Source organism: Lycium barbarum, chromosome 5 (genome assembly GCF_019175385.1).
Source record: "Lycium barbarum isolate Lr01 chromosome 5, ASM1917538v2, whole genome shotgun sequence".
In the NCBI taxonomy this organism is placed as follows: Eukaryota; Viridiplantae; Streptophyta; class Magnoliopsida; order Solanales; family Solanaceae; genus Lycium; species Lycium barbarum.
Window position 1 is genome coordinate 110,325,126 of NC_083341.1, and position 17,105 is coordinate 110,342,230.

At 38.8% G+C, this 17,105-nt stretch overlaps 1 long non-coding RNA gene across 1 annotated transcript; it reads right to left on the reverse strand.

The window, feature by feature from the left end:
- Positions 1–747: 747 nt before the first annotated feature.
- LOC132642601 (uncharacterized) lies at positions 748–7,665 on the reverse strand. Its single transcript, XR_009583268.1, has 3 exons — positions 7,461–7,665; positions 7,032–7,077; positions 748–1,014 (listed from the first exon to the last, which is right to left on the reverse strand). It is a non-coding gene; the product is annotated as an uncharacterized LOC132642601 (long non-coding RNA).
- Positions 7,666–17,105: the final 9,440 nt, after the last annotated feature.

The following is a 17,105-nucleotide window of genomic DNA, read 5'->3' on the forward strand; positions in this document are numbered from 1 at the left end:
CACATCCACCTAAACACAAAAAAATAAGTAGGAAAATCACTTGTCTTCCAAGAAATCATTGTGTAGAAAAATATTTTCCAACATACAAACACACTGTCTCAGTACAATGAAAGCTATGCTAAAATTGTGTTTATTTAGGGCCTGTCTAGGTAACTGATATTAGTAATTGGAATTAGTTATATATACATATGTCGATTAAACATATAGAACTTTCAAGAGGATCAAAATATGTTGAGCCATTCAACTTGTTTGATCATTTGGGATTGATCAACAAATGACTAGTACTGCTACTTTTAAGAAATAAACTAAAGACTAGTAGTGTTGTATAATATAATACTAGAAATTTGGCCTATGGTAACGGTTTTGATTCCGTCACAGTAGATTGTATTTCCGTTGCTATAGTGCTACTGCAACAATTTTGGCGACAATTACAATGGATTGTATTGCAATAGGTCTATTGTGATGGTTCGGAAAACCATTGAAATAGATTAGCCTATTGCAACGATTTTCCCTTCAAGATTATTGCAACGGTTATATGTCTACCGGAACAGCTACGAACCGTTGTAATAGAGCTTTGTGCATCGGTTATTTTACACTATTGCGATGCTTATTTCTGACTATTCAATGGCTGCTTCTTATTGCAACAATTGTTATAAATCTAATACAACGGGTATTTAATATTTCAATATTAGGGGAACAAATATTATAATGCTATTGCAAATGATATTATAGGGTTGACACAACATAAATCAATCACAAGAAGAAACTATTCATAATCAAAATAATAATCCAAGATCCACCGTCATACCCAAATAATAATCTAAGATCCAACGTCATACCAAAATAATAATCCAAGATCCAAGAGGTCAAGTAATATCCATAAAAGCAAAATATCAAGATAATGTTTGACCATTCAAGAGGTGGAACACACAAGTTTTCAATTTTCAAAAACATTAATCCAATCCTCCTAAGTCATGTCTTCACTTCCTTCATCCCCTTGTTCAATTTCACCACCTACAAAAAATGATAATGAAAAATGATATAGCAAATCTTTCATAAAAGAATTTAATCTCTGCAATGCATACATCCCAATGACAACAGACCCAAAAGAACCATTTGATTGAACAGCTCATTTCAAAAAGCTAAAAAATAACAGTATGAACCAAATGACTACTGAACCATTTCATGATTTTGTGCAAGCAATTGATACCAAAGAAATTAAACTGACAACATAAAAAGAGACATGGCAAGGAAGGAGAGAGCTTCTATTTTTATTAGTTAATGAATAACCTATTACTGAATGGTTTTCAATGTGCCATATTAGCTCTGCTCATTCAATTAGAAATAATTCAATGCATGGTTATCATGGCACACATAGTATAACACAATCAAATGGGAACAACACAGCATCAAGGAACAAGAAGCACCTAGAACTTCCTATGATTATTTAGTTTGCTAACTAACTTGTGATTTCCTGGAGAATTACTCTACATGGAATAAGAATCAAGTAACTGGTGAGAGCTTGAGGTGCTATAATATGATATTGGCCAAAGGAAATAGCAAACAGAAGCAAGACAGCAGATCAAGATCATATGACATAGTAGTAGCTGCTGGACAATGTTCTATAGAGTAGCTTTGCATTTTCTTTCATGTCTTTTATATTCTTGCTTGTACATATTTGTGGATTTATTGATATATAATAAGTAACCACTAATAATCCTACTTAGTGGTATATTTGATTAAAAAAAAAATCAATGATTCTCAGAATGAGCTTCTTAAGAGATATCTCAAGAAGAAAGAACCATCAATTGCCTTACGAGTTGGATGACTAGGAAGATAATGGGCTCTCAGGTGCTAGTGCACCAACTACAGGAAACTGCTAACACCAAAAATAGCCTTATCAGGCAGCTGTATTTGATGCTGCTAGGTGACCAACCATGAGTTAGCTGGAAGGTTTTCATGTTCGACAATGCTGCAAGGCCTCAAACCACTTTTACTTTGTGGCTTATGCTTCATGGAAGACTCTTTAAGAAAATGGGGGCATGGAGGTTGATAAAAAATGTGTCTTCTGTCAAAGAGTGGAGGAAACAAGAGAGCACATGTTCATACACTGCACATATTCATTTGAACTATGGAGAAGATTATTGAGATGTATCAAGCTACAATCTTTTACAACAGGTACTTGGGATCAGTTTATGAGGTGGAGCATTGCAAATGCAAGAAGCAAATCCCAACTAGCCAGAACTTTCAATATGATTTATGCTGAGTGTACTTACGCATTATGGATTGAAATAAACTCTAGAGTATTTGAGAAGAGGAGCAAGAATGTGGAAGTTGTGGCCAAAGAGATAGCCTACCTATGCACTGTACGAGCACCCATGGGTATACATGCTTACGTCCACTATTTAGTTCTCTAAACTATTAGCTTGGGTTGTGCTTTTGTTATGGATAAACTGTAAGTGTGACGGTTCGCATTTTCGCGGGCGGGGTTAGCGCTCGGAAAAGTTACTTCGAACTTGTTGGTGCTCTTTTGAACTTTTTTTTAAAAGAATCGCCACCTAATTTTTAGGAAATTAGGAAAACCGAGGGTGAAAGGTTTATTCAAATACTGTGAAAAATCCTTCGTAATCCAGAGTTCCAGGTAAGGGTTCTGATGATCCCCTGGGGAAGATGTTAGGCACCCCAGTATTAAGGATCCATACTATACGATTGACCTTCGAATTCCAATGTATGAGTAATTCAATGAACTGTTTATTTAGTATTTATTCCCCCAAAAATCTTGCCATTTGCATATCATTTTTGAGAAAAGGAGTTTGAACATGTTCCCTTTATATATAAGGTGCTTAGATTTGGACTTATAATATCCGGGTAAAATATCATCCCTTTATATATAAGGATGGTATATTTTTGTTTGTAAAGAGAATATAGAAAAGTGGTCATCCTTTTATACATGTCATTCATGAAGGATATAAAATTATTATGTTTAAGTACATAATTGTGTTCATGCTTTAACTCATACTTTGTTTAGATCGATCCGTTTAATACATTTGGAACGCCTTATCGAAGAACTTGTATATACGAGTGCTTTGTATGAAGCCTATTAAAATATACGTCCTTTATAAGTCTTTTAAAATTGGTCTCGGATTTGGACTTGTAGCCAAAAAAATTATAATTCTCCATCTAAAGAGGCCAGCCCATTTTTTCTTCTGGGCTTGGCCCAAATAAACTTGTGCATGAAAACTTATTAAAGAAAACTAGTATTATCAATTCTTGTCCCTGAGTTTCAGGTCAGCCCAAAATTCTTTTTGTTTTTACTGGACTTGGCCCGTTTTTTCCTTACTCATTTTTCTGAAAAAAATCAGTAGGGCTTTTTGGCCCAATACTTTGCCAAATTTTATTATCTTTTGAATCTGGTCCAAAACATTTATCCTTAGCCTGGCAGGTATTTTGATAACAAGGGGAGGGGAGAGTCGTCGCCCCCCGTATTCCCCATGCCGCACGAGTTCCAAAGGGTTTCGTGAACCCCAAGCATGCATGGACACCGAGGGAAGGCTAAGACTAGGCCCCCACCCCAAATTACCTTATCCCCTACCAATGTAGCCACAAAAACATAGGCAGATCCCTGGACCACAATATAACATAGCTGGCCATGTATATAAACATAATGTAACCAAAAGTAGACTGGCCCTAATAAGTACAATACAAACAAATGCAAGTCAAGAACACATGAACAAAGGTTAACTAAAGCAGAACTTCAGGACATGGCCATGAAGTAGCAGGAGCAGAATCAGACATACACTCATGGACGGAACCTAAAGCAAGTTGAAGTGAACAAGAAACAAAAGACCAAAGTATACAGTCATGGGGAAATAATACAAACTGTAGCACGCCAATGTAAGGTAAACAAAACAAGTAACAAGACACATGATCATGGATGAGGCAACATGGGCTATAGTATACAGATATGAGATGGACAAGAACAAGAAATCAAAGTACATAACCATGAAGTGGACATACATAAACTGTAACACACAAAGAAGGTAAGCAAGTACTAAAACACATAACTGTAAAGTGGACTAAAGCAGGTTACACCTTGCAGATGAGAAACACACAAGACAAGTTAAGGTGTGTGAACATAGCAGGGACAGAGGCAGAACTAGGGCTCTCCTGTGCCTAAGTTGTCATATACAAAACATGGTGTCCTACAGAGGTAGTTAATACAGTTAAGACGATTAAATAAGACATGGACAATGCAAATTGACATCTCAAATTTACACTTCTATCAAGCCCCTCCCATTTTCGTCTAAATTAAACACATATGCACACTTGCCCCTTATTCAATCAAAGCATCAATCACTCCTAATAGTATACTTAGCTCTAATCGTTTGGTACAGAATCCATTTGCTCCCAAGGTTCTTTACAATGAGCATATAACCCTACAGGCCATAGAAGGGCCATGGTGCCCTTTATGTGGAGGAAAGGTGCTATAAACCAAGCTAGGGTTCGTTTTCCCTTTATCCTTTCTCCAGGGCACCTTTAAAAAGGCTCATCTTAGGTCATGTGGCCTTAGCTCATTTTCAGTCCCCTTGTGATCATGTTGAGACTTGTTTCTCAAATCATTTGCAGCCAAGAATTCAATCTAAATGGTTTCAGGTATATATGTGCATATAAATAGACATAATCAGTTAAACTAAGGTCCTGACCATTTCTCAAACTCCTAAAGGCATCATTAAGCTAGTTCAGAGACATAGCATGGGTTAGCTTACCATTAACAGATTGCCCGTGCCTTTTGGCTTCATAGACTCACCATAAATAGGTCTACACTCCCCATTGGCCATGCCATGTCATAAGCCCCATTCAAACCAACCCCCAGAGATGTGTACAACCAGATAGCAAGCAATGGCAGTTCAACACATAGGCAGAGTATTTCCAAAAAACGCAGTAAGTCAAACAGTCAAATAGTGATACTAACCATACATACAAATCATCAGAATTTCAAATCAGAGGTGCAAAACAGGTTAAGAGAGGACACATCATGCAGGTCTCCACCTTGGGCTTTATACTAATTCATTTCAGAAAAAGAGCCTTGGAGGAGTTTGTGCCTTAAGGCACACCTTTAGACTTAGTGGTTTTAGCTCACATCCCTTTTACAAATCCCAGCATATAACAAACATGTCTGCTAATTAGAACCAATGTCAATACATACATGTATGTACACTCAAGACCTTCAGTAAAATGGATTACAGAAGCATATTAGGCAAGAAATCAGTCAGGAGATCTTGGATGAACCTCAGTTCCTAGTAATGATTCCTTAACTATTTAATCTAAGAAAATATTTTAAGAAAAAGTTTATAACATAGTTAGGTTCTCACAATCAAAGACTCAATCATCATCACAAGGAAGCAAGTTCCCAGGTTCAAAGTACAAATGCACAAGCTAAGGAGAATTAGAATGCACATGATCATAAACAGCAGCAAGTGGGAAGCAACAAGGCTATTACTTAGTCCCTCTATGATATTGGCTTGGATCACCACTAGTGTACTCCCTAATCCTATTTCCTTACCAACCACCAAACTCAAACAACAACAGCACAGACAACCAATCATCCCGGATTAAAAAAAAAATCTTTTTAGAAGACATAGGGAAAAACATGATTTAACCTTTACAAGTACTGGCAGGACATTCATTAGTTCCAGGTGCCCCATTTTCCTAGATACAAATAAGCTTTCACAGTCCACCTAAGGTCCTTGTGTGTCCCAGAACCATTAGAAGAAGGTTTAAAAAATAAGAAAAAATCCCTAGGGTCCTAAAAGGGAAGCAGGACAGGGTGGGGTCATCACCTCCCTTACCTTTACCTGAATCTCCTTTTAGTAAAAAGGGATCCTGGGTTCCACTAGTCACTACCTCCAATTCATGCCCAGACTCACCTTTTTCCCTCCCAAGACCTTTACCACTTCTGACCTTATCTCCATACTCCAATGACAACCACCAAAAACCTTGGGATGGTTTAGAACAACTTATCACTATCACGAGTCTATCGCAATTAACTCATTAAGCCCTAGTTAACCCTTTAAGGTCTTATGGCTAAGCTACAAGCATAATCACTAAGACAATCCCAACATAAGTACTCAGAGGATAATGACACAGATTAATGTTCAAGGCAATCTCAATATAAAGCTCTCATCATGAAATGATTTTGTTCTTTTTATATCACACAACATCTCAAAGCATATAGGTTCTCCTTCAAGACTAATTCACACATGATAAAGCGAGACATAATCAAATACAACTCAATTTAGCTTTACAAAATCCTAAACATCATCACCAGTCTCCCTCTTGGCAATGACTACTTATTCATTTTAACATGTAGACCACAACATCCAAAATGGTATAAACAGTTTCACAATGAGACCTGGACAGGCTTGCACCAAAAACATTCCCATTATTCTATTTTTCTTTTATCCTTTTAATTCTCAAGTCTTAAGTGATCAATCTTGGGAGAGATAATTTCTCTACATATAGCGCATACCTACTTTATGTTAACCTGCCAACCTTTGAAATTCTTTCTTAAAGTCATTTTGATAATCTGGCACTTCATCATTGAGTTATACCAAATATAACTACTGTCACCAATTAACAAACATGTTCTACTAGTTGGTTGACTATTTTAGACAAAAATAAAGATCATCTTGAGGTTGTCCCAGATCCACCTTGCATTAACAGTGTCAAAGACCCTTCAAACTACCCAAATGCACTCTCATTCAAACAATACCACTCAGTGACCACATTCAAACAAGTCATAACAGTCACTATCTAAGCCAAATTGTCAAAATCAGAAGCAATTAAACAAGTATGGGATTGATCAACCTTTAACATAATTCAAGCCAAAAATCATTGTTTAAGCAATAAACATCAAACCAAGCAGACTACTAATACTAAACTATATTTAACTACATATAACACTCAACCACACCAAACTATCATTAACACAGGCATGAACCTAAAAAAGCAATAAAATAATAAATTATTACCTTTTTTGAGTGCAACCGGAGCAAGAATGGACTTGGAGCCTCCTTTCTGCTTCAAAAATCGAACTCAGCCACACCAAATACAAGACATGAAAAAGAAATAAAATTTTATAACTAGAAAAGACTCAAACTCTTTTAGTTAAAGTCTAAATAACACTAATAAAGCCTAAATTTCGAGCAAAACTCAAAGTTCAAGCCTCTTAAGGTCATCCAAACTTGTTTTAATGGTGAGGGATAGGGTTCTATTTATAGAAACCCAAAAGTTGACTCAAATCCTACAATACCGATGTGGGACTTGTGGGTTTTCCACAAGTCTTCACTTGAATTCAACCGTATACAGTCTAGATCGAAAGGAAACTACAATCAACGACTCATTTTCACCTTAAACCACTGTAAATTGACTATAAATAAAAGAAATTGCAAGGATTGTACCTTAAGAGAGCATTTGGACGAATTTTGTGGAGAAAACGTATGGAAAAGGACGATGAAATTAATGCTTCATCTTCTCCTCTGATTTTCCATGTTCTACACTCCATCCCATGACGGGATACGATGAGGAAAAGGGGGGGTGGGGCAGTGATAGAGGCGGCGCTAGGGTTTTTCCCTAGCCGCCTCGCCTCTTTTTTCTTTGCACGGAGAGCCCTAGGTTCTTTGGAGTGGGAAATGAGGGGAGGGTATACGTATATTCCCCCCTTTAAACACTATGTGGGCCGGGTCTAGTCCATTATGGATTGGGCTCGGTCCTATTTAAAAAAAATGAAAGGGGCCTCTTTTTGACATATATATACACACAAATGTATACATACACATACATAGTGTATATATAGGTATGAAGGACCAAAGATGCAATCCAATAAATTGCCCAAGCTAAAATGTCAATTATTAACCATAACATTTTAAGCATGATCAAATTAGGATGCAATTAATTTAAAACACGACTTATTAAAACCATTTTTGCAAATATGGCTTCAGTTGGCTTTAACACTAAATGATTTTTTTGCAATTATAACCTTTTATCTAGCTACTTGCAAAAATATCCTTGACTAATCTTAATCTGATTAATTATTTCAAATATAGCCTTATTTTTGTACTAATTAACCAATTAAAGCTAATTTACGCTAATGACCTCAATTGATTTTCCCATGGATTTGGTCATCTCAATCAAAACCACTAGGAGGCTAAATTTGCAAAAATGACCCCAAATCACTTTAAACCATGAATTGGTTAATTCAAATGTGGTCATTTATGTAAAAATAATTAAATAATCAAAACCAATTTGCAAAATGATCCCTCTAATTAACCAAATTAATTACCACAATAATTTATTAATTAAACAACTATGCAAAAACACAAAATCAAAGGTTGAGGGGTAAAATGGTCAATTTCTTTAATTACTCAAATTACCTTGGATAGATTAAATAATTTATTAATTGGGTTTTTCCTTGATTCAACAATTAAATAAATAGTCATTCAAAATTGTTTTGCTTTTGATTAATTCCAATAAAATATTCCCTAAATGTCATAAAATATCAATTAATTTTCACATAATTTATAATGCCCTGAAAATCTCTTTATCAATTTAAAGAGGTAAAATATCATCTTGAATAATTTTATATAAAATATTTAGACTCCTTTAAGATGCCCAGCACATTTTATTTATTATTCAAGGACTCTGAATAATTAAAATAAATTATGGGAGGTCAAAAATTAGGTGTCTACAACTGCCCCTTCGATGTTCGGGGATGGCGAGACCATCCCTGAGCAACGAAGTTTGACTAACCCTAATTTTTTACGGACCCAACTCATATTACCCTTCACTCTCATGCAATTCACATGTGCGGCTGAACCCTGGCTTCTGGGTTTCCTACACATCTCGAGCTATACGGGAATTCAGGCCACCTGTAGTTTGACTCAGTGGAAGACTTTCAAGTGATTTAGCAGGAAAGTCCTGAGATTCTCGATTTTGTGATCGGGTTTCTCAGGACGATTGTCAGGGTGTGGCCGACTCTCTATTTTTCAGTCCGCCTACATATCCCTAGTCTCTGGGAATCAGGTCATATGTAGTTTGACTCGCTGGAGAAGAGTATATCCCTTTTGTGGGAGTACTTTCAGATTTTCCCAGTGTGTATCCGATCGGTCGCGATTTTTAATAAAATAGACAGATTGTGGCTAAGTCTGAGATTGGATGGTTTCCAAGTCCTGGCCGGAGAGCCTGACTGTTACACCTTGGAAAATTCCTCGTTAATGTACAGTCAATAGGCTAGCGAGAAACACGAGATATACAATGATTTGGATAAGTAAAAAATAGCATTTGATGATCTTAATCGAGATTCAAATACATTTGACTAAAAGGAGGAAGTTTGGCAAAGAAAGTAAAGGATATGTTATGTGTCGGGTAGGGATTATGAGTGACAAGTCAATGATGGCATAATGATGTCTTAGAGAAGGGTGACAACGTCCCTTAGATTAGTATTGAGGTGTTAAATAAGTGTCAAGAAGGTTCCATAAGGATCGGAGATCAAACGAGTCGACGAGAACGAAAACAGAACAACTGGGCACTATACGGCCAAACATACGGACCATATAAATTATACTGGTCGTATGTGAGGCCGTATAATTAGCCAATAGGGAAACCACTCTCTGGACCAAACATACGGACACACATACGGTCCGTATAAAATGTACGGACCGTATGTTGGTCCGTATAAGTTGGTCGGGACAGATTGTGATTTAATATAAGGGACCTCTCTCATTTCATTTTCATTTCATTTTTCACTCCACAAGTTAAGAAACCTCTAGAACACTCTCTAACATTCATCCACAAGAAAATCAAAGGACATGATCAACTACTTCAATCCATGAAAACAAGTGTATGAAACCTAGTGAAAGGCATCCAAGCCAAGAAATCCCAAGAGAAGTGAAATAGGGTTTTGGTGCTAGAAGAGTATTTCCATTCAAGGCTTGTTTCTACACTATCTAATGTAATTTTCATGACCATACCATGTTGTTTAAGGTACTAGAAGGCTAAGATACTTGAATTGTAGAAAGACATAGAAAATGGGTCATAAATGAGTGAATAGTGTCATTGTTGAATAGTGGTTAGGGTGAATCATGAATGTTGGTATGTTGTGATTGTGAATATTTTATAAATAATATTTAGACCGTGGAATAAGTATTATATATGAGAAAACACGATAATGAGCTATAACCATAAATTGTGGGGAAATTGAAGAGAAATGGTGAATTGCGGTAAATGTAGATAAATGATGATTGTCGTGTGAGATATTGTGAATGTTGATATGAACGTTTGGGGGTTGATATATAACATGAGAAAAGTAGTACAAACAAAGGAAATTCTGCCCAATTTTCTCTAGCTTTAGTAAACCGTTCTTGAAACTGTTAGCTAATGACGATACAAATTCTGTTGAAGGTAGAACGTGTGCATTAAAGGAGAAAAAGCAAGCGATAGACTAATTAAACGAAAAAGGTATGTTAGGCTAATCCCTTCCTTCAAAGGCATGAATCCTTCAAGCTTTCCATGATCCTCCTATGTGATGGAGCTTATGAGGCCGTAAATATACCAAACTACATACGAGTATGATAATGATGATGATGAGTAAAAGTATAGAGATTCTAAAGTTCATGATATGATGCTCCTATAACGTTAATGATGTCATTATTGTTAACACTCACCTTATATACTATTTCCTTCGAGGTGAGGCAGGATACTCATAAATGTTCATAATATAATCGGGGGTTCACGACCTTACGTCACCTCGACATAGCCATAGTTGCCTTCAAAAATATAATGTATGCTCTTAATGATAAATGTGAAATGATGCTAAGTCATGGTATGTCTATAAGATGATCAATAATGCTAGCTTATAACAAGATTATGATATGTTTATGAGATGTGTAAAAATGATGAATTCATGAATGATTATATGATGATACGATTCCACCGCGCCAAGATGGACGGGCATGTCACTGCTAAGGCGGGCTGCATATGATTCCACCGTGCTTAAATGATCGGGCATTTCACCGCTAAGGCGGGCTGCTATGTTTACACCGAGCCTAGAGGGCCGGGCATGATCACCACTAGTGGGCGGCATATGATGGTTACCCGGACGCGGGTTAACGATGAGGATTATGATGTGATGATATATGTGATGGGATGATATATGTACCATGATTATATAAGTATACGATATGTGTACGAAATGTATTTGCCTATTAAACTCATGCAGGTTATATCTTTCTCTTATAGCTCATGATCCTTCTATTATATTTATTTCATTCTTGTCTTACATACTCAGTACAATGTTCGTACTGACGTCCGTTTTCTTTGGACGCTGTGTTCATGCCCACAGGTAGACAGGGATGTGAGCTCGATCCAGACTCATAGGAGTGGTTAGCTGATTGAAAGCACTCCTTTGTCCCGGAGGTGCTTGATTATTCTTTTGTGTACATTTGTATATGTTGGGCACGACGGGGTCCTGTCCTGTCCATATGTCTAGTACTCTAGTAGAGGCTCGTAGATACGCAGTGTGGGTTATATGGTCTCACGAGGATGCTAATATGTATATATTATTTTGATGGCTGAGAGGCTTTTGTACATGAAAGTATCTATATTCTCAAATGGAAAATGATTTTTTTCATGAATTAACTATAAATTTGATAAAAGAGCGTTGAATGAGTATAATGAGCAATAGAACGAGCGGTGCTGGGTGGTTAGCCCCGGGTACCCGTCGCGGCCCCTAGTTGGGTCATGACACTGACTCTCATGGGCACCCCATCTTGACCGGCTGCGTAAGAAAAGTTCCACGTTGGCTCCGCAATTCGTCTAGATCTAGTTTAGCAAGCTAACTCTTTTTTTAGGCTGGCCACGTAATTTCAAAATTTAAAAATATTGTAGATATTTTTATGATATTTGTATGAATGGCCCCCTTGACAGTTTGCATGAATGGCCCTCTCGGCAGTTTTGATGAATGGCCCTCTTGGTAGTTTGTATGAATAGCCCTCTCGACAGCAGAAAGGTAAATGTGCGATGGCCCTCTCGGCAGTTTGTACGAATGGCCCTCTTGGTAGTTTGTATGAATGGCCCTATTGGCAGTTTTTATGAATGGCCCTCTCCGCAGTTTTTATGAATGGCCCTCTCGGCAGTTTGTACGAATGACCCTCTTAGCAGTTTGCATGAGATGGCCCTCTTGGCAGTTTGTATGAATGGCCCTCTCGACAGTTTGTATGAATGTCCCTCTCGACAATTTGTATGAATGGCCCTCTTGGCAGCAGGAAAGTAAACGTGCAATGGCCCTCTCGGCAGTTTATATGAATGGCCCTCTCGGCAGTAGAAATTTAAACATGCAATGGCCCTCTCAGCAATAGGAAATATGATGGAAATAATAGATATGGCCCTTGGGCCTGGATGATCTTTCTTTTGACCATTGCGTTGGTTGTTGACCCTTGTGGTCGGATATGCCATTTCGTCTCTGTCATGACCCTTTTGGTCGGATGTATCTTTCTGCTTACTTAGTGTGACCTTTTTGGCCTGACATGTCTTGGTTTCTTATTCTTTGTATGACCCTTCTGGTCAGATATGTCTTTTCCCGTTCATTTGTCGTATGACCCTTTTGGTCGAATACCTCTTCGCCATTCATTTATTGTATTGACCCTTTCAGTCAAATGTGTCTTGTTCATTCATTCCTTTTGTGACCTTCATGGTTATCTGACATCATGTTGAGTTTGCTTCTTGTCTTTGATTGATGACCTCTCTGTTGTCCTGTTAAAAATCCTGCATCCACAGAAAAATTGTGAGTTTCCTAGGAGGCCAATTAGCGTCGCCATCCTCCCGTCTGGCGTCTTCTCTTGATGCCCCTTTGATCCATCTTGGGTTCGGTACTTCGAAAGATGGTTTTAGAGTGGACTCATACTAATGGATATATTCTTTTGAAAATCTAAAGTGAAAAACTTAAAAAGTGCGTGTTGTTCTCTTTGAATTTTTTTTAAAAAAAAACTTTTGTCATGACATGTGTCTTTGAACGAGGTCTTCTGGATCTCCCGACAGGTATAATTGTTGACTTCTGAACTGGTAGAATTTTTGATATCTTTCTCAAAAATTCTCCCCCAGTTTTCGGATCCGCTTAGAGCGACCCATACTTTGTCTTGTTATGCGGGAATTTTTGAGGTTCTCTAGAAAATTCTACCCCAGTGTAGAGTTGACGCCAGCTGATTCTTGTGTCAGTCCTTGTAGCTTGACCTTATTGAGTTCTCCTGCTTTATTGTCTCTGAGGTTTCCTATGGATTTCATGGGTTTTCTTTTATGATGATCGAGCTCGAAAGTGCCTACGTATCCTGTCGCAGCAGGAATTCAGGGCGAACGTAGTTGGAAATAAAGTAACGGGGCTTTAGTTTCACTAATAATGTGGTCGGGTCCGGTATGGACTGCCTAGGTATCCCACTGTAGGGAAGTCATGTCATTACGTAGTTCATTACATAGATGATTTTTTTTTCTATTCTATTACAAAAGTGTGATTACAAGGAAATGATAATGCAGTTACAAGCAAATAGAATCCGAAACATAGTATCTCTTGAGTGCGTCTACATTGATAGCTTTGGGCCACTCTTTTCCATCCATCTCGGCTAGGACTACGGCTCGTCCTGAAAGTACTTTCCTGACCATGTACGGTCCATGCCAGTTTGGCACAAACTTTCCCTTGTATTCTTCTTTATGAAGGATGACTCGTTTGAGTACGAGTTGACCGATTTGAAAGAGTCAGGCTCTGACCCGCTTGTTGAAGGCTCGACACATTTTTTGTCTGTATAGCCGTCCGTAGCATAATGCCAACATTCTCTTTTCATCTATCTTGGTCAGCTGCTCGTAGAGATTTCTGACCCATTCTGCATCATTTAGCTCTGCTTCTTGGATGATTTTGAGTGAAGGGATATCCACTTCTGCAGGTATGACTGCTTTTGTACCATAAACAAGGAGGTATGGGGTTGCCCCGGTGGAAGTGCGAGTTATCGTTCTGTATCCCAACAAAGCATAAGGCAACTGCTCGTTCCAATTCTTGTAGTTGTCAATCATTCTTCTCAGGATTCTCTTGATGTTTTGTTGGCAGCCTCCACGGCTCTATTCATCTGTGGTCGGTAGGCGGTAGAGTTTCTGTGGGTGATCTTGAACTCTTCACAGATGTCCTTCATTAAATGGTTATTCAGATTGTCACCATTGTCTGTGATGATGGATTTCGGTACATCAAAACGACATATCTGATTGTTTTTTACGAAGTCAACCACGACTTTCTTGGTCACTGATTTGTGGGAAGTCGCCTCTACCCATTTAGTGAAGTAATCGATAGCTACTAAAATGAAATGATATCTGTTGGAGGCTGGAGGCTCGATGGGTCCTATGACGTTCATTCCCCATGCCACGAATGGCCAAGGCGAGCTCATCGCATGTAACTCCATAAAGGGAACCTTGATCACATCTCCATATGTCTGGCACTGATGGCACTTCTGCACGAATTTGCACGAATCATGCTCTATGGTCATCCAGTAATATCTTGTCCTTAGGATTTTCTTAGCAAGGATGAATCCATTCATATGGGGTCTGCATGCCCATGCGTGCACCTCTTTTAGCAACTTTGTAGCCTTTTCGGCGTCCACGCACCTGAGTAAGCCAAGGTCAGGTGTCCTTTTATACAATACTTCTTTGTTCAAGAAGAACCCGTTAGCCAACCTCCTGATGGTCTTCTTCTGATTTGCTGAACTCTCTGGGGGGGTACTTTCCCCTCCCCTGATATGTCTTGATATCGGCATACCATGGTTGGCCATCCGGCTCAGCGCCGATATGGGCGCAGTGAGCCTGTTCTTCTCTCAGTGTGATCCCTAATGGATCAATGTGGGAATTCTTGGGGTGCTGGATCATGGAGGCTATCGCAGCCAATGCGTCTGCAAACTCATTTTTAGCCCTTAGAGTATGCCTGAAATCGACACTCTTGAATCTTCTGCACAATCTTTGCATTAGATTTACCTATGGGAGTATCTTGTCATTCTTGGTCGCCCAATTTCCTTTCACTTGACTTATAAGAAAATCGAAGTCCCCCATTACCGATAACTCTTGTATGTTCATGTCTAATGCCATTCTGAGACCGAGGATACATGCTTACTATTCTGCCATATTGTTGTTACATCTGAAGTTGAGATTTGCGGCCATCGGATAGTGTTGTCCGGTTTCTGATATTAACACTGCCCCGATGCCTGATCCTTTGTAATTGACTACTCCATCGAAGAATAGTCTCCAACGTAAGTACGGTTCTTCCACCTCTTCCTTCATAGCTATTACTTTCTCGTTCAGGAAGAAAGTCTGTAATGGTTCGAGTTTGTCATCGACGGGACTTTCTGCCAACAAGTCAGCTAGGGCTTGTCCTTTGATTGCCTTTTGTGCTACTTATACGATGTCAAATTCTCTTAGTAGCATCTGCAATTTAGCCAACTTTCTCACGGGCATCGGCTGCCAGAAAATGTATCTCAATGGATCCATCCTTGATATGAGGTAAGTGGTGAACACTAACAGGTAGTGCCTCAGCCTTTGAGCAATCTAGGTCAGGGCATAACAGGTTTTTTCTACGAGCATATACTGTGTCTCGCAGGATATGAACTTCTTACTAAGATAGTAGATGACATGTTTCTTTCTGCCCTCTTCATCATGCTGGGCAAGTATGCACCAGAAAGTGTTTTCTGATACTAATAGCTATAGTAACAGAGGGCTCCCTGGTCTAGGTGGTACTAAGATGGGAGGATTGGAAAGATATCTCTTGATTTTGTCAAATGCTTCTTGGCATTCTTCCGTCCAATTCGTGGGAGCATCTTTCTTGAGCAATTTAAGGATTGGCTCCATAATCACAGTTGACTGGGCTATGAACAGTCCGATGTAGTTTAACCTTCCCAAAAAGCTCATGACTTCTTTCTTAGTCTTGGGAGGCAGCAACTCCCGAATCGCTTTGATTTGGTAGGATCCAGTTCGATACCCCTATGGCTCACTATGAATCTTAGCAACTTACCTGCAGGCACTCCAAATGCGCACTTTGCAGGGTTCAGCCTCACATTGAACTTGCAAAGTCTGTCAAAGAAGTTGCGTAAGTGCACGGTATGTTCTGAGCATTCCCTTGATTTTATGATGATATCGTCCACATAGACTTCAATCTCTCGATGCATCATGTCGTGGAACAAGGTAGCCATAGCTCTCATGTACGTAGCGCTGGCATTTTTTAGGCCGAACGGCATTACCCTGTAATGGTAGACTCCCCAAAGGGTGTAAAGGCTGTCTTCTCAGCGTCTTCTCCGCTCATGAGTATTTGATGGTACCCGGCGAGACAATCCACGAATGACTGCAGCTTGTGTTTAGCACAGTTGTCTATTAGAATGTGGATGTTTGGGGAAGAAAAGTTGTCTTTTGGACTGGCCCGATTGAGATCTCAGTAGTCCACACAGATTCTAATATTTCCGTCCTTCTTGGGTACCGGCACCATGTTGGCCACCCAAGTGGGGTAGTATGTCACTTCCACTATTCCAAACTTGATCTACTTCTCTACTTCATCCTTTATCCTTATACTCATGTCTGGCTTAAATGTTCGTCTCTTTTGTTTGATAGGGGCGAAACCCTCTTTGATGGGTAATATGTGGGCCACTATTTTAGTGCTCAATACCGGCATATCTGTGTATGACCAGGCGAAGACATCCACATATTCCTTCAACAGAGCTTTGAGCTCCTTTTTCTGTGGAGCTCCCAAATGGGCACTGATTCGTGTCTCTTTGACCTCCTCTTCGTCGTCGAGGTTAATCACCTCAGTTTCGTCCATATTTGTCTTCTTCTTATCTTCTAATTCTTCCAATTCCTCTACCAGTACCTATGGCATCATCATCGCTTCGTCGTACTCGTCGTACTCCTGGTGACTACTTTTCTCATTCGTTTCACGACACGTCGTGACATTTTTGGTTATTTTATTACGGTTACTACAGAAAAATAGAGGCAAGGTAAAGTTAGGCTTATTCATTAGTCATTATGCGTGGTAAGTTAGA